Source organism: Pollicipes pollicipes, unplaced genomic scaffold, assembly GCF_011947565.3.
Source record: "Pollicipes pollicipes isolate AB1234 unplaced genomic scaffold, Ppol_2.1 Scaffold_4002;HRSCAF=4701_pilon_pilon_pilon, whole genome shotgun sequence".
Lineage (NCBI taxonomy): Eukaryota > Metazoa > Arthropoda > Thecostraca > Pollicipedomorpha > Pollicipedidae > Pollicipes > Pollicipes pollicipes.
Window position 1 is genome coordinate 6,876,659 of NW_023596420.1, and position 22,866 is coordinate 6,899,524.

The 22,866-nt window shown below is 51.7% G+C and overlaps 1 pseudogene; it reads left to right on the top strand.

The window, feature by feature from the left end:
- The first annotated feature begins 1,844 nt into the window (after positions 1-1,844).
- Positions 1,845-7,125, top strand: LOC119093811 (uncharacterized; annotated as a pseudogene).
- The last annotated feature ends 15,741 nt before the right edge of the window (positions 7,126-22,866 follow it).

Sequence of the window (22,866 nt, forward strand, 5' to 3'; positions counted from 1 at the left end):
ACTTGAAGAAAACCAAAAACAATAGGTTTCAATCATACGATTCTCTCGAAAACTGGACGATAAGTTATTTGAAGGATATTGTTTCAGCAGATTCTGCTGGTTTTCCCCTAAATCGGCTCCGCACGAGTGTTCTCGCATCGCGAGTGCTTTTGATAAAGGTGCCGCACATCTTGTCAAGGAAGTGTGGTTCGCGAATACACTTTCCAACTGAGGATGACGTCAGAGCCAAGCGAATTCCTCTTTATCCTTTATTTTGCGATGTTGATGATGTGGCTGGGATAATAAACAGTTGCTGCTCTTTCAAAAGTGCTGAAATCCTTTAATACGTCGTTATACGAGCGGTTAATACGCGCTCTTGGTGACTTCGCCGGGATACGAAGCAATTGTTGCGTTTTCAAAATTGATGGGCTGTTTCCGGAGGTTCAAATTTTCGGATCAGACTCGTGGTGTGGCCGAGGCCGACGCGGGCCAATTGCTGCCATACGGCCCCTGTTAGACACTGCGGCCCTCGACCAATACAGGAGCCCCTCACTGTGTCAGGGACCCCAAATATTGCAAATCACGGGCCTCGGCCTCCTTCCTGCTTAGTAAATGGGTCTCCGGGATTCAGACTGGAGGGCCGTGCCCGGGTCCGATCGGGACATTGATGTTAAGCCCCGAGAGGCCCTGCAGCCTCTCTTCGGACTTCCTCGAGCAAAGTCCGTGACCGACTAGGGGCCACCAGCCAAGGCACGACCTGTTGTGCACTGTGGGTCTCCGGCAACCTCAAACGCCCAATCACTGTTCCAGGGACCCAGACGAATGCAAATCGTGACCCACGGTCCTGCTCCTGCTTGGGAAATAGCCCCCAGTGCTCAGACTGACGGTAAGCCAACTGTTCGGTGTTCGTGGTCCCTGGCTGACTTAGCCACCAGTATTGTCTCAGGGGCTCCTCAGAATGTGCAAGGGGACCTCGGACGGATATTTCAAGTCACGATCCTATGGACTGCGGCTCTTCACACGACCTGCAACCAGCTCTTTGGGCCCGTATGCTCTTCATCCGGGCCCTTGATAGTCGGTTTCGTTGGGCCCCGGGCTCCTCTTCAGACCCCATTGAACACCGGCCTAGGTCGGATCGGGGCCCCTTGCGAGCATAGGACCACCTGTTAGGCGCTGCGGGTCCCTGGCAGATACAGGGGCCCCGGACAGTGCAAGCCACTGGCTCCAGCTTTTTCTATGCTTGGGAACTGGGCCCACAGGCCCTTGCCGCCACGGAGCCGACTGTGCGGTACTGGTGATGCTTGACCGACTATAGACACATATCTACTGGGGTTGTCCCTTATCGACGCAGAGAGTTCTTATCCTTTGAGAGTCCGTCCCACAGGCCGGGGCCATTGAATAAGACCCGGACCAGCTCGTCGTCGTGAGTCTCCAATTGAGCCCTTGATCGGCGGATCCAGTGGGCCCTCCAGGCTCTTCGGGCCTCCTCGAACACTGCTTCTGGCAGACTTGGGCCCTTTGCCAGCACAGGGGTGCTGGCAAAGGGTGCTGTTGGGTGCTGTTGGGTGCCGTGGGGCCCCGACTAATGCAAATCACTAGTTCCGGCTTTGTCCTGCTCGGGAAATGGGTCTTCAGGCCCATGCCGCCACGGAGCTGAATGCGTTACTGGTAGTGTCTGACCGACGTACAGTTTAGGGGCCCTGATAAGCGTGCAGGGCCCTCGGGCTGGCATTGAGGTGTCTTTGCCGTTTGTTTGGCATCCTGGTTAAGTCAAAGACACTACGCAATAAAGGATACAGAAACCTGGTTCGCTTGGCAATGACGTCATCATTAACTGGCACGTGTGTGCACAAGCCACACTTCCTCGAGAAGATCGCCACGATTATCAACACTGGCGTTGAGAGTGGGCGGCTTAGGACGGGCACTGGCATTTCCAATGTGTGGCAGTATGTGAATGGATTTTAGGTATAAACGGCATGCTTTTCCAAAACGATTTGCTGTAAATAACGTATCGTCCAGTTTTCAATAAAATGGTGTCATTTGACACCATTCGTTGTGCATAAAAAGTAGGGGACGTCTTCTTGCAGAGCACTGGTCTGGTTCGGGAAGGGGGGCCTTCCTCCTCCCTTGCTTTTGACAACAAGGCGGGCATAATTTGGGGAAAATTTTGTTTTGCTCTGTGGAGGAAAGCTAAGGCATAGTACTGTGCTAGCATTTTCCAACTTAAATGTCAAAGCCATGAATAATTGGATGCATCAAATAACAAAATATGTTGTTTGTTATATTTGATTTGAGCTGGTTACATGTGGTATTTTCACAGGTCTTGATTTGTTCGTTATCCTGATGTGGAGTTGCTGCACAAAATAGCTGTAACCAGAGGCATAGTTTCCCATGGAAAGGTGGAGAGGTCATATCACAACCTTAAGATGAAAATGTTATATCTTGTGAGAGGCTGGTTTTTGTGTGGCTTGTGGGCAGGGCTTGTCATTGTTACTCATTTTATCTTCCTAACAGCTGATTTAAAGTTCTATGTTGGCAACACTTGCATTGCAGAGCCAGGTGTTTATTACAAGCATATTTTCCTGCACATTGAGCTGTTGCTAGGGAATTAATTTTGATATACAATTAAGAAAGTGTGGGAATTAAGACAAAGCCAGTGTGCTTAGTCCTTGTATATATTTTCATTGGCATTTGAAAAGTATTTCTTAAGGCCTGCATAATGTAAAATAATGCATGTTACAACATACTTCTGGTGGCAATAATGAGCCAAGAAATGCAACATGAATTGCCACATACATAACATTTTTACATCTCATTTCAGCATTACATCTTTCTTTTCTCAACTTGGCAGAGGAGCACAGGAAACGAATATTAGAAAGTGATCAGATGAATCCTCACATATGATGCCACAGTTCAAAAACAATTTCAAGGCTTTTGCAGAAGACATCTTAAAGTGAGCCTCTGCCATCTGATGCCCTAGTTATTTTGGATATAGTTGGCCAGCAGCCAGAAGATGCAAGTAAGGTAAAGAACTCTTGGCAAGCACTATCATTTGGCAAGGTGAATTAATTATTGTTGGAGTCACCACAGGCAAAAGTTGTCTTATTTGCTCTGTTTAGGTTATCCAAACAATCATTTAAATCATCCAAAATAGCTTATTGTCTAGTCCAGGAGGCTTGTAAATCTGGCCTATGATGGATGACAGGGAGTTAATGGCTTGGTATTAAACAAGCCCAGCTTTTGTGCAGGTAATTTTATTTACTGACACTTAAGACAAATGCTTAAAATGTTTTGAAGCTGATACAGACTGCAACCCCTCTTTCAGTTTCATGTTGCCTGTCTATGAAATACCTATTGTACACATCCAGATGGTGTATAGGTATGATATGATCTGTTAGCCACGATTCAGAGATGCAACTCACCTGCCACTCTGTAGCTGAATGATATATGACCACATGAAAATCTTCAAATGTATCATCTGACAGAATTGACCAGAAAGTAACATGTAAAATGTTCACATAAGAATGGCCTTCACATACATACAGATTCAACACATACAGATCAGATCTTGTTTCATGAGGCAAAGGATTAATAACTTTGTGATCAAGTGCATTTAGGTGGTTTGTTCACTGTTCTAAGTGCATATTTAGATATGCACAATATGCTAGTTACTAGAGAGCAACAAGATGCAACTGAATTTTAAAAAATGACAGCAGTGGTGAAGCCTTTCTTCAGATCAGGACAGACAAATAAGTCATTAACTACAGGCCAAATAGTATTCTCCCATATAGTTCCAAACTCCTGGAAAAATGTATAGGATAAGTATAGCTTACATAAAATAATCAAGCATCCTTATTGTTTGTCAGTTTGAATTTTTAAAAAAACATTTCAGCATATGTGCTGCAGCTTCTTCTTCAAGAAAATATTACAAAAGTTTTTGAAAAGGGAAATTTCAGATGTGGAATCTATCTCGATTTTTAAAAGCTTTTCATGCTGTAGACCATTTCATACTTATCCAGAAGCTGGTGATGTGTGGTTCCACAAATACTCCTCTTCAACTTATTGCATCATACTTAACTAATTGCTTTCAGTGTGTTGAGTTTGATGGGGTTAGGTCCACATTGCAACAGGTCGGTATAGGGGTTCCACAAGGATCGTATATTTGTCCGCTTCTCTTCTTCACATTTATGATCTTCCTAACATAACGTGTAACTCGATAGTGCTGCAGTATGCTGATGACACTGCTCTTTTCTTTAAAGCTGATGAAACACAAACACATAGAATGCTAATTGATCAAGAATTACTTTCCGAGGCGGGCATTAGTGGCTAGTCATATGCTGCCTTTGGATGATGCTAGTTTGCCTCCATTACTTACATATGCTTATGGCCAACATAATGTGATAGTGGGCTTTGTTTCCTCATTCTTTTATTTTTTTTTATTTTTGCTTCCACCTCTTGGCAGGGAGTGCTGCAACTTGTGTTTATTATTATGAGGCTAACGTAAAGTACAGTGTGTCGCTGGGATAGTGGGAGTGGCACTCCTGGTCGCCCGTTAATGGCTGGCAGTTAGAAAAAATGTTGGTGGAGATACTTCTATTTAATATGCAAGTGCTTATTGACTTCTTGTTTCATGGTTTAAAAGGGTGGACTGCTTCTCTTTGATAAAAATGATACTAAAAACCAATTGCGCACAATCCAACCAGTCCAGTTGGTTCCCTTATAGACCAATGGATCATTGACATTGTGACAGGTTTACAGCTTTCATCGTCTCACCCCATTTAAATTTGTGTTCCAAGCAACTTGACTGGCACCCATCTGTCACCTTTTTGCATATGAACAGTAAGTCACCCATGTATGACAGATGGCCTTTACCCCACTGAGTCAATTATCACAACGTTTAAAACGGATTTTTGAGAGGCATCATGCTTTGTATCTTGTTGTGCCTACATTAAAACTTACTGCTGAGTTTTTAATTCTCCAGTCTGGATCGAACCATTTTATGTCACGCGGATTCTACTGCACACATTTTTGTCCTGAAGTATTGAGAAGGAATTACATTTCCTGACATACCGCACAAGACAACACAGGCCGAACTGTGCAACAAAGTTTGCAGTGACAAATACTAGAATCACCTCCAGCTGTGTGTGCATGTGATTCCAGATCCATCTAATGGCTCAGGTGCTTGAACAATAGCATCGTCTCGTCCCGCCATGGCTGCCTCCCTGGTGTCCCTGTGTGGCCGCGTGCGTCGCTTGGCGCGTCCGCTAGCGGCCCGTCACACGTTGCGGCTGCTGTCGTCAACCTCAGACGAGAAGCGCGTGCGCATTGGCTGCGCGAGCGGCTTCTGGGGCGACACGGCCGTGGCGGCGCCGCAGCTCATTCGCCACGGCCAGCTCGACTTCCTCGTGTTCGACTACCTGTCCGAGATCACCATGTCGCTGCTGACGGCGGCGCGCGCGCGCGTGCCCGAGCTCGGCTACGCGCCCGACTTTGTGCAGGCCGGTGTGGGGCCGTACCTGCGCGAGCTCAAGTCGCGCGGTGTGCGCGTCATCAGCAACGCCGGCGGCATCAACCCGCAGGCGTGCGCCGCCGCGCTGCGCGCCGCCGCCGAGAAGCAGGGCGTCACGCTCAAGGTGGCCGTGGTGAGCGGCGACGACCTGTCGGGGCGCCGACCTGGCCGGCGTCACCGACATGGCGACGGGCGCCGCGCCGCCCGCCGCGTTGCACAGCGTTAACGCGTACCTGGGCGCCAGCGCCATATGCCGCGCGCTGGATGCCGGCGCTGAGATCGTGGTGACGGGCCGCTGCGTGGACAGCGCGCTGGCGCTCGGGCCGCTGGCGCACGCGTTCGGCTGGCGCTGGGACGACTTCGACCGGCTGGCGGCCGGCAGTCTGGCCGGGCACCTGCTGGAGTGCGGCGCCCAGAGCACGGGCGGCGTGTTCACCGACTGGTGGAGCGTGCCCGACTGGCACCGCATCGGCTTTCCGGTGGCTGAGTGCGGCGCCGGCGGCGAGCTGCTGCTCACCAAGCCGCCGGGCACGGGCGGCCTCGTGTCGTTCGGCACCGTGGCCGAGCAGATGCTGTACGAGCTGGGCGATCCGCGACGCTACCAGCTGCCCGACGTGTGCTGTGACTTCAGTCGCGTTCAGCTGCGCGAAACGGCCGACGGCGTGGTGGTGAGCGGCGCTCGCGGCCGCCCGCCCTCCGACCAGTACAAGGTGTGCGCCACCTACATGGACGGCTACCGCGCCATGGCCGTCTGTCCGGTGGTCGGGCCGGCTGCGCCGCAGAAGGCGCGCCGCACGGCCGAGGCCATCCTGGCGCGCTGTCGCGACATCTTCGCGCAGCTCAAACTGCCCGACTTCCGGCGCACGCACGTGCAGGTGCTGGGCGCGGAGGAGACGCTCGCCGACGGCCGGGAGGCCGGCTGTCGTGAGGCTGTGCTCTGGCTGGCGGTGCACCACACCGAGCGGCGCGCGCTCGAACTGTTCGGCCGCGAGGTGGCGCCGGCCGGCACCGGCATGGCGCCCGGCCTCACCGGCATCGTCGGCGGCCGGCCCAAGGCATCGCCCGTGCTGCGGCTCTTCTCCTTCCTGTACCCGAAGGAGCGCGTCGCCGTGAAGGTGCACCTGGACGACGAGCCGGTGGAGTTCGCGCCGCCTGAGCCGGCTGCGGGTGACGGCGAGACAGCGGAGAGTCAGACCGCTGACTCCTCGCCACCGCCGCCGCCCGGACCCGCCACCTATCGGCTAGAGCGGCTGGCGCTGACTCGCAGTGGCGACAAGGGCGACAGCTGCAACATCGGTGTGGTGGCTCGCGCGCCCGAGCTTTACCCGCACCTCTGCCGTGAGCTGACGGCCGCCCGCGTCGCCGCCCACTTCGCCAAGCTGCTGCCGCCCGGCGTCGACCCGGCCTCGCTCGTCGACCGGTACGAGGTGCCCGGCGTGCACGGGCTCAACTTCGTGCTGCGCGAGTCGCTCGGTGGCGGCGGCGTGGCTTCGCTGCGCCCCGACCCGCAGGGCAAGGCGTATGGTCAGATGCTGCTTGACCTGGAGCTATCCGGCATGCCCCGCCTGCCTGACGAGCCGAAGGAGTCGGGCGCTTAGGCTGGGGAGCGGAGTCGGGTGCCTAGGCGGGGGAGCGGAGTCGGGTGCCTGGGCGGGGGAGCGGAGTCGGGTGCCTGGGCGGGGGAGGGGGGTCGGGTGCCTAGGCGGAGGAGGGGAGTCAGGCGCGAAGGAGCCGTGAGCGCTGGAGGACGGACCCGCCGAGCTGTGGCAGGGGGGCAGTGCCTGGTGTGGACTGGCCGAGGTGTTTGATTCGGAGGTGCCTGACTTGAACCGTTCTGGAAGCAATTAGATATGGATCATGGTGTGAGCTCACGACAATTTGTACACGGAATATTGTAAGCGTACAATGCTTTTGACGAGTTTGGAATGCCAGGTTGTCAATTCCTCATTCTTATGCGTTAGATTAAGTTGCCACATGGACTAGATTGTTACAAAGGCTACGAGACGTGTATGCATATGGTTTTGGAATGAATATATCACGTGTATAGATAAGCAGTCGTATGGTGTGACGAGATCGTGACGAGGTTTCCACATGGACCATAATATTACGGAATATGTGAGGCATGTAATCTTGCGGTTCTAAAGAAATGCATTACTTGTAGAGACAAATATCACTTTGTAACAGTGTCACTGATTACAAATAGCGAATCAAACAACTTGTGTCGGAAGAACGTGCAAATGCTTGCTAATATACAAAACGCGTGTATTTCACGTTACCTGTCGGGCCTGGTTATCTGTCACGTTATCTGTCAGTTGAGACAGTCAGTTCGGTTCAGCCAGCTCAAAATAGGTATGAGCATATTTGCATCAACTTTGCCGGAGGCTCATGACGCACTGAATCACATCTCACATGGAAGTGAATCGATCTGATTGGTTTTGTTCAGACGTTGATGCGTTTAACCCGAGGACGAAAATACCAATACCGTGTCTTCAATAGTTCGGTAACGGCCGTAGACCTATTCCCAACGGGAGATCGGCCGCGTGACCTATGAGATGACAGATAACAATGGATTTGCTTATATCTGACATCGCACCTAGGTCAGCCGAACCTCATGCTTCATCATCGTTTGGACGATTTAACATTCCGGTTACTTGTTCATTGGTGTTTTCGGGCGCGTCGACTGCAGTGGTCATTTTGTGCCCATAACGATGCTTTTACTTAATTAGTATGGCGTGAAAATGGCTTAAAAATCAATATATTTTAAGAACGAAAAGAGCTGTTTGGAATGAAGACGGGAGGAACTGTCACCGATCACATCTTTAATCGTCAGAGGCGAAACCTGCGGACCAAAGTGACGTCGTCGTTCTTCGAGGAGGTATGGACATAACACAATGACTTGGTGGACAGTAAGGACGGCACCACACCGCTGGCATAAGGGTCTGTCGGCTCCATGCAACGGATGGACGTGGGTGGCATAAGTATGCCCAATGCGCAACCTGCATAAAACCACTTCTTCCCACCGCACACTGCGAGAGCATGACAACCACAAGTCCAACTCGGTTTTTATCGCCCTGAGCTTATTGCCGCCCACTTGGTCCCAACAACGCTGCAGTTTGCTTCTCAGGAAGGTCTTAACTGCCGGGTAGAAATCTCTGGCAGGAATAGGCAAAAACCGGGTATGTGGTGCCACCGCTCCTCGCTTAGCAGCGGCATCAGCCAGCTCGTTGCCCACGATACCGACGTGACCGGGGATCCAGCACAGGGCAACTGCCCTTCCAACCTGATTCAGCTGTGTCAGGCGTGATAGATGTAATAAAATATAAGGGGACATGATGGGTAAAAAGACTTCAGTGCACAGAGACTGCTCAGTGAATCTGCAAAAATGGCGTGTGACGATTCTTCACCCATTTCTATGAAACATATCGCCCTGGCAATTGCAATTAATTCCGCTGTGAAAACTGATGGGTGGGCCGGTAACGAGAACGATCGAGGGACGGAAACGCTGACGAAAGTATAACCCAGGTCATCCGAAGTTTTGGATCCGTCTGTGTACGTCAGGGTGTATCCTTCATAACACGCCAGAAGCTCAAGTGCCCTGGATCTCATTAGGTGTGGTGTGACGTCTTTTTTCCTAATTTCCGTAAGCGAGGTGTCAATGAAGGGTGTGGTCATTTGCCAAGGAGAAGCCAGGTGGTTTACTTGCTTTACACCTCGAAGAGGAATTCCGCTCTCGAGCAATAAGGCTCTCATTCGGAAACCAAAAGTTAAAGCGTGCTGCTGTGGCCCATGACGAAGGGAACTTGCGGCAAACCGAAAATTACTGCGGAGTACGTCGGAAGAAGTGGGAACTGACGTAGCTTCAAGGCATAACGTATGCCGAGCATTTTCCTCCTCGTAGAAAGCGGTGGCTCGTGTGCCTTCGTTAAAAAGCTGACAGAAGGTGATGTGCGGAACGTCCCAGTAGCAATACGAATGGCAGTATGGTGGACGGTATCAAGAACACGCGTGCTGGAGTCAGACGCGCCATCATGCACGAAACATGCGTAATCCAGTTTGGAGCGGACGAGTGAACGATATAAAACCATAAGGGTGCTTCTGTCTGCCCCATATGATGTGCGAGACACACACTTTAGTATGTTGAGAGGTTTAAAGCAGCGATCGCGTAACATTTTTAAGATGTGCGTTGTATGTAAGGCGACGGTCAAAGTGTATCCCAAGGTACCTGGCCACGCTCTTATTTGGAATAGAGCGACCATATAGACGAATGCTCAGGTCATCACATCACTGGCGACGACAAAAATGCATCGCAACGGTCTTGTCCCCCGAAAAACGAAACCCGTTCATGTCACCCCATCTTTCAACGCGGTCCACAACCAGCTGGAGACATCGCTCCATCGCTGGTGCCCTCGCTGCACTGGTCCAAATAATAAAATCGTCAACAAAAAGGGCACGTTCGACTGACCGCGGGAGTACATCGCAAATATCATTTATCATAACTGCGAACAGCGCTACATTTAACACGCCGCCCTGGGGCACGCCGTTTATTTGTTCAAACCTATCGGAGAGGATGTTGCCGGCCCGAACACGGAAATATCGTTTGGCCAAAAACCTTTGAAGAAAAGTACCCATATGGCCACGTACACCATATTTAAAAAGCTTTTGAAGAATACCCTGGCACCATGTGGTGTCATAGGCGGCTTCAATGTCAAAGAACACTGTCCCCATATGCGCTTTTTCTTGAAAAGCCTTACGAACCATAGTGTCTGGAGTTAAAAGGTAGTCCACAGTATTATGGTTTTTCCTAAACCCGTACTGCGAGTTGCTGAAAATATCGTTGTTCTCTAAAAACCAAGTGAGTCGCACGTTTACCATCTTTTCCATGAGCTTGGACAGTGATGACGTCAGTGAAATTGGTCGGTCATGGAGATGGTACATCCCACTCTTTCCCGGGTTTAGAATAGGCACCACAACAGCTTCCCGCCAGACCGGAGGGAATTCGCCACCTGACCACATCCTGTTGAAGGACGCCAATAGTACACAACGTGCACACGGTGGCAGATGTCGGAGCATCTCATTGTGGATGTCATCAGGACCTTCCGATACACTACGAAGTTTTGCGATCACCGACTCCAACTCCACCAGAGTGAAGGGCTCATTGTACGCCCGTGGTTGCCTTGTGAAAAAGTCCACCACGTTTTTTTTCTCGCATTGTGCTCTTTGCTGTAAAAACCGTGGGCTTATGTTTGCACCTTTGCTACGGTGGGAGAGTACTCGGGCGATCTCGTTAGCGATATCCAACGGATGAGTCATCACCTGGCCGTTGTCATGTAGCACAGGAAGTGGCACGGATGAAAACTGCCTAGAGATGCGTTTGATCCGAGCCCAAACCTGCGAAGTTGGCGTGAATCGGTTGAGCGTTCTCACGTGCACGCGCCAGGATTCACGTTTCGCTTCTTTTATGATGCGACGGGCGAAAGCTCTCGCCTTCTTAAAAGTCACTAAATTCTCGAAGCTACTTCTGGCGCCAAAAGCTCGGAAAGCACGTTTGCGAGCGCGAATTGCGTCACGACACTTCTCTGTCCACCACGGCACAGGAGGACGACGGGGAAATCCAGAAGTGCGCGAAATGTAATCGCTAGCGCAATCTAAAAGTCGGTGAGTAAAATCCTCAATAGAGGGTGCCGCCCTCTCACCTCCGGTTTGACATAATACCTCCAGTCGAGCCTCGAACTCGCTCCAGTCAGCCTTTTTTAAATTCCAACGTCGTGGTCTCACACCCAACGTTCCTCTTATCTGAAATCGAAGCCACACTGGGAAGTGATCGCTGCTCATTGGATCATCTGCCACAGACCACTCGAGGCTCTCCACCAGCTCGGGACTAGAAAGACTCAGGTCAAGCGCGGAAGTCTGACCAGACGACAGTATAAAATGAGTACGAGTCCCTGTGTTTAAAATACACAGTGACGAGTCGTGGATAAAATGTTCGCAAATCCTTCCGCGGGTGTTCGTGCTATCACAGCTCCACGCAGTGTGATGAGAGTTAAAGTCGCCGAAAAGGAGACATGGTGAAGGCAACTCATGCACTAAACATCTCATCTCTTCCAATGGAAGCGCGACGCCGGGTGGAAGATACAAGGAACACACCGTGATGGAACGGTGATTAAAATGTAGGCGTGCGGCTACAGCCTGTAGCGTAGACCGCAGGTTAAACCTCCTGGCTGGCACGCTGTGGTGGACTGCAAGGACACCGCCGTGTGCGATACCGTCGGTTAGCACATCGTTGCGAAACGGGGCGTATCCCTTCAGTGTGCAGTGGTGACTAGAAGCTAGCTTGGTCTCTTGCAGCGCCACGACTGAAGGACGGTGCTTGCTGACGACAGCCTGGAGGTCGAGGGCATTCGCCCTTATTCCTCTACAGTTCCACTGTAAAAAGGCCTGAAAAGGGGGCGTGTTGAAAAAGGCGGTTGGAGGTCACATACTAAAACCGGAGACGTCCTAAAAGAACTGGGCTGCGCTAGTTGCAGGAGCAGACGTTTCAGACTGAGACCCACGGCTCGATTCTGCAGGGAACGTGCCCCACTCTGGGACGAATCCTGGGGCTCCCTCCGTCAGATGGAGACGGAGGGCCGGCCGGGGCACGCTTCACGCCAGCGTACCCAGTCCGGGGTGGCGGCGGGGGAGGGCCCATCGGCGGGCCCCCACCGGGCGTCTGGGGGTCAGCGGGGGCCTCCACTGGCCTTCTCGGCGATGGTGTACCACTGCGAGGGGTGGGCTCCTTGCGTGCACCGGACAAACGACTGGCCGCCTTAGTCCTCTCCAACTCGGCCAAGCGGGCCCGCTTGGCGTCGCGGGCGCGCCTGTCCGCCTCATGCCGCTCCATAGTTTCCACTGCCCGTCCACACGCACTCGCCAGCGTCGCCGGAGGCGACGAGGGCAGCGGAGCGCCAGACGGCGAGGACGGCCGAGCCCGCGGATCATACCAGCGTCCATCCCTCCTCCTCCACCGCCCGCGACCCCGACGACACCTGAGGGGCCGGCGGCACAGCGTTGTTGGAGCAGGACGCAGCTGAAGGACCAGGAGGATCCGACTGGGCAGGAGTCGCCCGTCCCGCCGGCACCACAGACAAACCAAAGGATCGCAGGAGCGCGATGAGTTGGACCGCTGGCATGTGATTGATGCTGGTGAACTGCAGTACAGATGTTTTGGATTTTTCGGCACAGGATACTTTGGGGTGGTTAGACTCATACTGTTCACGCGCCTCGCGGAAAGAAATGTTCTTTGAGGTTTTGAGTGATATAATTTATTTTTCCTTCATGAAGGCTGGACAACTTCGATCGAAAGTTGTGTGCGGTACCTGCCCCGTGCCACAGTTCACACACCAGGGCTGCACAGACGTACACTGGTCTCTCGAATGCTCGAAAGATGCGCACTTCCCACAGACAGCTCGATTGTGGCAGTGTGGTTTTGTGTGACCAAAGCGCTGGCATTGAAAACATCGCATCGGATTCGGAACGAAGGACTGCCTTTGACGACGGCGTAGCCAATGCGGACATCAGACGGTAAATCAGGCCGGATAAATGTCAATATGATGTTGTTTGTAGGGATTTGGTCATCACCCCTCCTGGTCGTGATCCTGCGCGCTGCGGTGATCCCAAAGATTCCCAACTCTTCGATAATTTCCTCTTCGCTGACGTCACAAAGGTCATAGCAGTTTATGATGCCTTTTGAAAAATTTTGGTGTGGTGCGGTGTGACCGTGACTGGCACGCTCACGTCTCGTTTTCCACCCTCGGTTCTCGCGGCATACACAAATTCAGTGGCTGTCATAGCTCGAGTCGCATCGGTGCCGTTTGCGAACTCCACCTCGATCGCGCCATCTCTCAGCTTATCACAGCGGGTGACTTTTCCGAACCTGTCGCATCCGTTTCGGCGCTGAAACGGTGAAAGCGATGCCAGGTTCTTCACATCACTCCGGAAGACAAGAACGCGTGGGGCAGGTGGAATCGACTCCTCGCTGAGCCCTAAATTCATTGTAGTCCGTCCCCTCTCGGCGGGCGGGTGTCTTTGGGGTTTGTGGTTGCCATGCACTTAAATTGTTAATTTCAGCACCGGGGCCCCCCACCCACCTCGGAGCCCAACAGGGGGACGGCCCAACACTCACTCGGGAGGTGGTCACCGCCAGGGCTACCCCGGTGCTATACGGGGCGAGCGACGCCTCCCACACGGCCATGTGTAACCGGGGAGACCCCTCCCCGTCCTGACCGTGGTTCAACGCCGCCGCCCCTTGACCCCTTAAGCCGCTGCGTGCGGCCAGGCGCCCCAAGCGGAAACCTGCAAGGAGCACCCAACCACAACGCGACGACAAGCAGCTAGACCCGTGTGGGGCCCCGCGGGCCCCCTTCGTCCCCGGATATCCTGGCCAAAGTGGAGTGTTGTGACGCGCCGTGACTGACCCGCACGACGCGGGCATTTTCAGGGGCATGTAAAATGCAAAATCCTTCGCCTTTCCAGGATTTTGACCTCAGTTCGAGTTTTGATATTACCTTCCCATGGCTCACCTCATCGCACGGAATCAATTGGTAAAAGTTTCAAGGCGACTGAACGAGCTGTTTCGGAAAACTTGCGTGCCCGCGTCATGCGCCGGATTTTTAGAACCTATCTTTTCCTCAAACTTCACCGTACTACCGTACATACTGTCTACTATACTGGAGATTGTGGGGAGCCATGCCCGTAACCATGACAACGGCAACAACAACAATAGATTTGTAGACAATTTAGACAATTTTTGTAGACAACCAAATTTAGCACTACTGAAATGTTTGGCATACAACAGAAATATCTACTAACTTGTTCCAGTTTACATTCGTGGTATATTTAAATCGCAAAAGTTAATCAAAATTGTACGGCACACACTAAGCCCTTGGCTTGCATTACGTCAATTTTTCATAGGAGGCTGCATTATTGGGGGAGGCTGCATAAGCGCATTGACCTAGCCGATAAGACGCCGTATACAGTAGAAAATCTAGTCCCTCGCGATTACCTTACTGACGAAAAATCAACTGGCGCATGGTCCTTGGCGCTAAAAATGGTTTTTCGTGGCATTGTCTCCATCGACTGTCGGCCTTGAACCGCTTGATGCCCATTTTTCGGCCATGACTTGTGAGTGAGCCGGCTGGCATGGTCGGACTGGTTAGCAGAGGCCTTAGACCATTTGTTACCTTACCTACTTGAATTTCGTTACCATCAACCGAAAATTTAGTTTCATTAATTCGTAGTGAAGAGCGATCGTACTTTCATGAAGCACACTTTGTCACAGATCGGTTCAATGAGGGAATTTCCCAGGAATGGGGCATAGCGGAAGGGGAAATGCAAGAGTACGGTGACAATGACGTCAAAAGATAAACAGGTCATATGAATACTGAGTCATCACCGCGTCACAAGCGATAGGTAAAATGCACAAGCGTACAGTTTTTGAATTGTTTTCTTTGCACAATTTGGATGGTTGGATTTCTGGGATCAGAGTCCACCCTATGTAGTGTTTGTTGCGTGAGCCCTCATCTTCACCATCTGATTGTGAAGCATCAGGTCAGTGGCAGAATTTGGTGACGAATGTTTTGCGTGCTGCAATGGTTGGCACGGTCTTTCCTGACCTCTGACGTCAACTGACCTGTCAGCGCGGCGGGTGCCACTGGCCGCAGGCCATCCCAGTAAAGACCAAAAAGCGAGCGCCTAAAGCGACTCGAACTCACCCCGCCACGGATGAATGCATCGGAATGTAGGCGCTCTAACTGAGATGCAGTGGTGGATCCTTAGGGGAGCCATGACCATGCCCCCCCCCCCTTGTGTCCCGGATAGACCCATGTACTCCGACGGGCCCGTAACTGGCCGAATAGGCGCTGTTTTTTTTAACACAAAACGCAACAAAATTAGACATATTTAGGCCTCCAGGCTACCAAGAACGGTTGCATGCGAAAGTAAAGGGCCCATGAGGAGGCATAAATAGTTCTGCTCTGATTGAGAGGGCAATGATTGAGATATGTTTAGGCGCGTTGTGCTGTCCATAGGCCGTGCACTGTTGCCGGGGGCCCTATATGTCAACTTGCACGGGTAATCTGATCGCTACAGAGCCTTTCACGTTGCCCTCGATTTTTTGCATGTGCTCGGAGGACCTTCGCTGTTGTCGGGGCCCTAACTGCTAACATACTGGGCACTCTTGATCGCTCGGGGGCCGGCCGCATTGTTCTTGGGCACTTCTCAGCTGCTCGGGGGCCCTACTCTATTGTCCGGGGCCCCATGCCTTCGCTTGTCAAGGCACTCTCGATCGCTCCAGGGCTTTAATTCATGTACACTTGTCTTGGGTTCTTCCTGGCTGCTCGGAGGTCTCAATGCTCTGGCCGGGGCCCTATGCGTTAACCTACTGGGACACTCCCGCTCGTTCAGCGGCCCACCACATTGGTTTTGGGGTTCCTCTCGCTTGTTTGGAGGACACCATGCTATTGACGGGAGCCTCTTTGCTGGCCTGCCGCGGCATCCTCGATCGATCAGGTGCCACCCCTGTTGGTCTTGGGTTCTCCCATTTCATCTGAGACTGAATCTACCGAGACAATCTTTACCGATCAGGGGCCCTTTACATTGGTTGTGGGCTGCTCCGATGAGGTCAGGACCTTACTCTGTTGCCGAAATTCCCACATGTGCGTGCGAGCGGCGGGTTGTCTCATCTACTCGTGTGTCTGGGCCTGGCTAGTTAATTCATGGACACAAGTCTGAGATCTACACGATGACGATTTCTCTTGGCTCCTGGTCTCAGAGCAGCCGGATATGCTCCGATGAATATTTACGTGCAGTTGCCAAAGATAGTTTCACGCGCTACCGACGGGGATGTCATTTCCGTTGGTTGTAAAAATTTGTGATGTTTTTTTTTTTAAACAAACACTGCACTCGTTATAAGCCTGCATCTGATCGCACGGACCAGCCGGCTTGCCGTAAAAAGCCTTGGAATCGGCTTCGTGCTTGATTTTGATGACATTTAGCAACCAACTTTTGCTCATTTTGCTGCATATTCCTCGAAATCCTTAGCCTCAAAATGACATAATTCACCTTGTCTTGGAGAAAATTAGTGCACTCCTGTTATGTGCATACGCACCACGCCTAGCCTTCTAGACCTGCTGGCAAGAAGATGGCTTCCTGTATAAAAAACTGCATACGTAAGAATCTTAGAGGTTAACGGCCGTAACCAAGGATTTTTGGAGGGTCCCAAAACTCCAGGGTCCTTCAACGTCGCGTGCTCCCCCCCCCTCTCCCCGACGAAACCCTGGACCCACCACTTTTGAGTTATCGGAACGGACTAGAAAATATGTGGCAGGCGACAGGGCAGGTCAGATGTCACACCGGTGTCGATCATGTCTGCTACATATAGCTCTGAACCAACAAAAATTAGCTCAACAGATCCAGCGTCGCATCCGGCGGTTTTCGGTCGACCTGTCTGCTCCCTGCCACTGACCTAATGACTTTCCTCAATGTACCTGTACGCTCCCCAAGATCCCTCGCTATCTGTCACTGCACGTGTCGCGTCTGATATCTGAGCGTACCTCGCACCTTAAAACTGCGTGCACCTCTGCCATATGGTCACTGTCTGCCAGCGCCTCGCAGCGGCGGATTATGAGCTGTCTGGTTCCGTTCTTGACCGCTAGAGCACAGGCATTCCCAACACGAATAGCCCTCATATGAAGGAGCATGCCTTGAGACCCACGAGCGTTAGTGGGCCTGGGTTAACCCCGGCCGATGACGGCTCGAATACAGCCGTCCTCTTGCTGCCACCTGGTGCGACCTGGGTGCGTCCAACAGGCCGCCCACGTCGCCGGCTGTGCGCTGGGACGAAGGCTGGCGCGGCGCACAAACATTCGGAACTGAAGGAGACATTTTCCGGCGTCATGACTGCCGCCGTCGCTAGGCTAACCTGGACTTAATTGCATTGACCAAAATTTGTATGTTGCGCCGCTGGTGTCATGGCAATCGGCGTCAGCACACGCGGTCAATAACCCTGAGCCGATGGCAGCGCCCCAGGCGCGAAACCGCCGCCCGACATCACGTGAAGTCGTCGGATCACTGCAGACCTCGTGAATGTCGCGATGGCTGTGATACAACGGCTGAAAGCCGCTGCAGCGGCATCTACGCACGGGCTAACCAGACCGCTTCCGCCGGCTCGGCCACCAGCTGCCGGCGTCCTGAGCCGGCGGCTGTGATCACTAGTCATTCCCACGCACGGGGTAGCTCCGGGGTCCGGCTCCCGCTGCTGCTGTCCATTTCCGACGGCTCTTAATCCCTTAGCTACCAAGACCGGTACTTCCAGGAGGCATGTAACTCCCCTCTGGTCCTCAGCACTCAGCACCCTCAGCACCTCAGTCCATTAATGTGCCACGAAGGACGGGTCGCAAGTCAGACCTTCACTTCGCGCCTAATCCTCCGGCGCCGGTCTGACAGTCGGAGGGTGCTGCCACGTATTTTCGGGTACTACGTGCTTCGTCCCGTGGTGACGTAGTGGTCGGTCGGCCTGGGCTGTTATCCCGGTTTGGGACGACAGGCCGGCACGGCGCCCATTGACAGAGCCCAGAACGAACCCGAAGGCATCCTGAGCTGTTGGCGCCAACTACTTATCTAGACATTCAGAACGAAGGATGATTTTGGAAGCACGATTATCGTTCGTTGGTTTGCTTGTTACCGTGAATGGGGAATGGTGCATGCACTCACGGCTCACTTGGTTCTGCACAGTATCTGAATACAGTTCAGAGAGCTTCACGTTCGATGATATTGTGCGGGTTAGACAAGACAAAGTTGACCGGCACGTCCTCTTCAACCGTGGCAGTGTATTTTCCATCAGGCACAACTGTGATTATGTTGACATTCGAATGTCAATTCAATCGCAGAACACAATAAGCGACAGTGTAGGACTAAAAAAGTGACTTTTCTGTCACCGGCGAAATTCGAAAACGTCCGAATTGTCATCTGCAGTCAGATCTTTCAGAAACCGTTGCAATATATCTCTAAATGCAATACACAACAAAAAGCAAAGGCGACTTAATGGCAATGCGGCATATCATACATTTTCATATCATACATTTTACATCTTCATCATACATTTTCGTGTCCGGAGGTTTACTTGCACTCAAGTTTCATTAGCTGGCTATCAAACACTGAATGAAGCTTGGGACTTTCCAAACAGAATTATTAGATAAAGGCACTACATAACGGCCCTAAATGCGTAGTCTCCTATTCAGCTGGGCGGGAGGGGGGGGGGGGGGAGGCGGGATTGTACCTCCTAACTAGGGATGCAGTTTCCTATTTTTAGTTATCATTTTATCCATCATTTTTTCCTCTATCATAAACTCGAGGTTCAGCCCCCAAAACTAATTTTGATATTATAACCCTGCTGCCAGCTGCAAATCTGGGGAGAAAAATGTTCCAGGTTCATCTCGAAGGCCAGCTCAGCCATTTTTCTTCCGCACCCTCCCCTTTCCCTTCCCCTTCCATCCCTCACCCCCAAGCATTTTGCAACACTGTATCCCTGTGGCCCTGCATTTACCGAAAACGTGGTCACCTTTGTTTTCGTGACGTCATCGTTCAATCAGCTGAAAGCGCTGACGAACTTCATTAACTTGGCAAAATCATTGCCGGTGCGGAGTTCGCACTTCCCAACATGGTCCCAATTATGTAGAACAAAACCCATACGGTAGTGGCTTTAACAGAAGCAAACGACGTTTTTTAACACCCTTAGCATTACCTAGATGCAATATGATGACAACTAGAACTGATTTATTTTATGCATGCCCATGCATGATCACCGCGCTAAGCCTGAGGTGCAATGGGCAATGTGAGAGGCCTACGTCAGCGATCTCGGGCTTCTGCCTTAAACCCGTTCCTCTCAGTAGCAGGAACCTCGGATGAATCCTTGACATGTGTCGCTCCAACGGCCTCCGTTTAATCTGAAGCTACAGCTCAGATATTCACAAACAACAACCCTGGATCGGCAGGGCTTTTTAACGCTATTTCCTTTAAAAAATGTTGATTAGCTACGTCCTCCCAGCCAGCTCCTCACGACATGAACACAACCATTGCAGCCCGCAACCTTGCACCAAACCCAACACGTTTCCGCGTGGGAAGCAATCAAGTCCATCTGTCTCAAATGACACTGCGCATTAAAACGCTGCGTAGCAAGCTCATCACGTTCATTGCAAGATGCCGTGGCAAGCAACGATTCTTACCACTAGTTATAGGCCCAGTTATATGGCATGGTTATACCGTTAAGCATGTGAAGTTGAATCTTGGCCAAAAAATCTGTGAAAAGCACTGATCTGAGCGGCATGAAAAACCACTGTATCACTACTGATCTGTGACGTCAGCACTGATATAGTGTAGTTTGTAGTATTAGCTTCTCTGGTCGCCTGCTAGATATATTCTGATTAAAGCTACTATGTTGTGGCAGCATTTATGGCTCACCTTCGCCCATGCAGCGAAACGTTCGGCATTTCGACATGTGCTCACGCTGCAAGCGTTGGCGAGTACAGACCGTAGCACGCTTGCGTTTCGTGGAGCTGAGATAATCTGTTGCGATATGGTCTTGTCTGTTGAAATTTGTTTTCATCCTCGCAGTTTCGTTGCCAACTGGTTCGAAAAGTGTAAGTTTTTTTGTCACCGATCATATCCAGTACATCAGAAGCTTTTTCAACTTCTGCGACCAGTGTCAGACGTCTGTGATTCCACATGCACCACCAGCAGCGCCACATATGTTTGGTTGTGGGGGGGGGGACGAGGTAAGCCCAGGCTGACCTACGTCAGACTCGTAGCTCAAAGCTTTTGAGTTGATGTACTAAACTTTTTGTGGCCCTAATCGTTTGCACTTTATGGCTACATTCGTCCCCTGAACCGATATGATTTAAGCTGGCAGTGTGAACGAACGCCATCTTTATGCTGGTGTGGTGTCCTAGTTTTTGGTAGGTGCACGTCTATGTGCAACGAACATAAGTTTCGAGGTCAGTCAAATACTCGCTAGTCCAGCTAAGTGGGTAGTTACCGTTGGTGACTCCTGGTTCCCAACTCTCCCCATGTAAAGAACCCTGAAACATAGCTCCTGCTGGTTATTTTATGAACCAGCCCCTGTTCCAAGATCTCACTTATCATTTTGCGATCACAAGACTCTGGCTCTTTGTTCCCACTGGTTATTTTTGCGGGCACAAAATAGGGTCCTTTGGCTCCCATTGGTTCCTTTGCCGGCACCTTACTCTGGTTTCTGGTTCCCATTGATCTTCCACAAATACAAGATTCAGTTTCCTGGCTCCCACTGGTTATTCATTCAACAGCAGGCCCTGTTTCTCACTGATTGCTTTACAAAGAGTAGAGCTTGGTTCCTGGTTCCTAGTGGCTGCTGCCAAACACCAGAATCCTGGCTTCCAATTCCCATTGGTTTACTCTTTAATGCCAGATCCCCACGCCTGTCTCTGATGGGCTCATTCGTAAACACCAGCTTAGGTTACCATTTGACCATGATCTATCAAAAAAGGATGTCGTTTAAAAAAGGCATCCCTCAAATGTTATATGATGTTTAATCGTGTAATGCGCTCGATATAAGCGCTCGTTGTAGATACACACTGCTTGTTGAAGTGGATCCTGGTTTTTGCTGGACCGTTTTGGCAGTTCCAGGCTGAATTTGACTCCTTGTTGGATTTTCCTCCATAGTAACCAGGAACTAGTTCATGGAAAAAATATCCGGCATAAGGCACGTGTCCACTTTGTAGAGGGCATGTAAGAGAAGAGCATGCCAACGATTTAAAGAATTTTGTGGTTTGGCATCGCAGCAAGACTCTCTCCTATTGGGCGTAATGCTTGCTGTGCCAAGGTTGCAACAGTGCCGGCAGTGGTTGGAGCTCAGGCCCACCCAGCTAGGGGCGTACGGAGGATCTCACAATGGGGTGGGGGGGTACAACACGAGAACTTTCAATGAAAACCAAATTTAGCGCAGTGCATGCGCGCACAGTTTCTGACGTATCCTAAAACAACGCCGTTTACCCTCGATTTTCTTACTTTACGTAGCTTCCTATAATTTCTTAACTGTCAGCTTTTAACGACGTGCACCTTAATACATGCTTCAAGTTTTCCACATGCTCCGAGGGTTGCTATGTGCGTACACCTCTGAGCTCAGCGATAGCTTTTGGTTCGTCGAAAGAATGCACTACGATCTGCAGAAAAAGTTGAAGCCCCCATTGGAGTTTGAGTGGCCTACCGTCAGGAACCATAACACTGCTATGCTATCCTCTGCAAATCAAGCCCCAATCGGAGTTTGAGTGGCCTACCGTCAGGAACCATACCACTGCTATGCTATCCTCTGCAAATCAAGCCCCCGTCAGAGTTTGAGTGGCCCACCGTCAGGAACCGTAACACTCTGCTATGCTATACTCTGCAAATTCGCTGCGATCGACCTTAAGTTTTGAAGTTCATCCCGAAGAAACAACGGAGCAGACACTACAGGAACAGGAACTACAGGAACTGCTTCAACAGGAACTCGGGACAGCGCTAAATCATGAAAGCAGGATTCCCATTCAACAATAGAGCGTTCACATCGTCTGAATGCTCTGCGCGTCAGCCATGAACGAGCATCTGCGATCGAACCCCATCGGCGCACGCGCACTTAACCCGCCAGCAGCATGAACTGGCCGTTTGGCATAACTCATCCCACAGGTGGCGCTGCGCGCATGCGCGGGGTCGCAGCCCCTCCCCCGGTCAGAGGCCAAATGTTCGCCGGTGTTGAGCGGGGCCAGTGCTGGTGAGCTATCCGCCGGAGGTGGGACAGTACGGTAACTGCACTGCGCTGCTGCGTGCCCAGGTACGTGTCGAGGTCTGCCGCTGGTGCACATTCTCTGTGGCAACGAGATGACACTGGTCCATGTCGACTCCAACAAAGGGCGGGCCGTGACGACGCAGCAGCGCCCGTGGGATGACCACGTTGTGTTTTTGGCCGCGCGCGTTCCATGTGGACGGTTTAGCGTGCCGGAAAGCAGAGAGAGCGCGGTTTCTCTGACATTACTACGTAACCCGGCCACAATGGTGGTAGCTCATACGGGGAGGTGACCAAGCGGGGTTGTTGGTAGCCTCAGCGTAGCAAAGCCGATGCTCCGCCGACAAGCGAACGCCCCATGCCTCAGAGTTGGCAACAGGTGTAAAGTAACCCCGACTGCATCGAGCCGAGACTTCTGTTGTGTTTTTGAATGGGGAACCAATTACACGTGAGTGACCACTCCGTCGACCTGGCTAAGGTCTTGAGTCGGAGTCAGGGTCCGAATCTTGATGTCTCGCGACTGAGTCAAATTCTGAGAGCAGCCTATGCACGC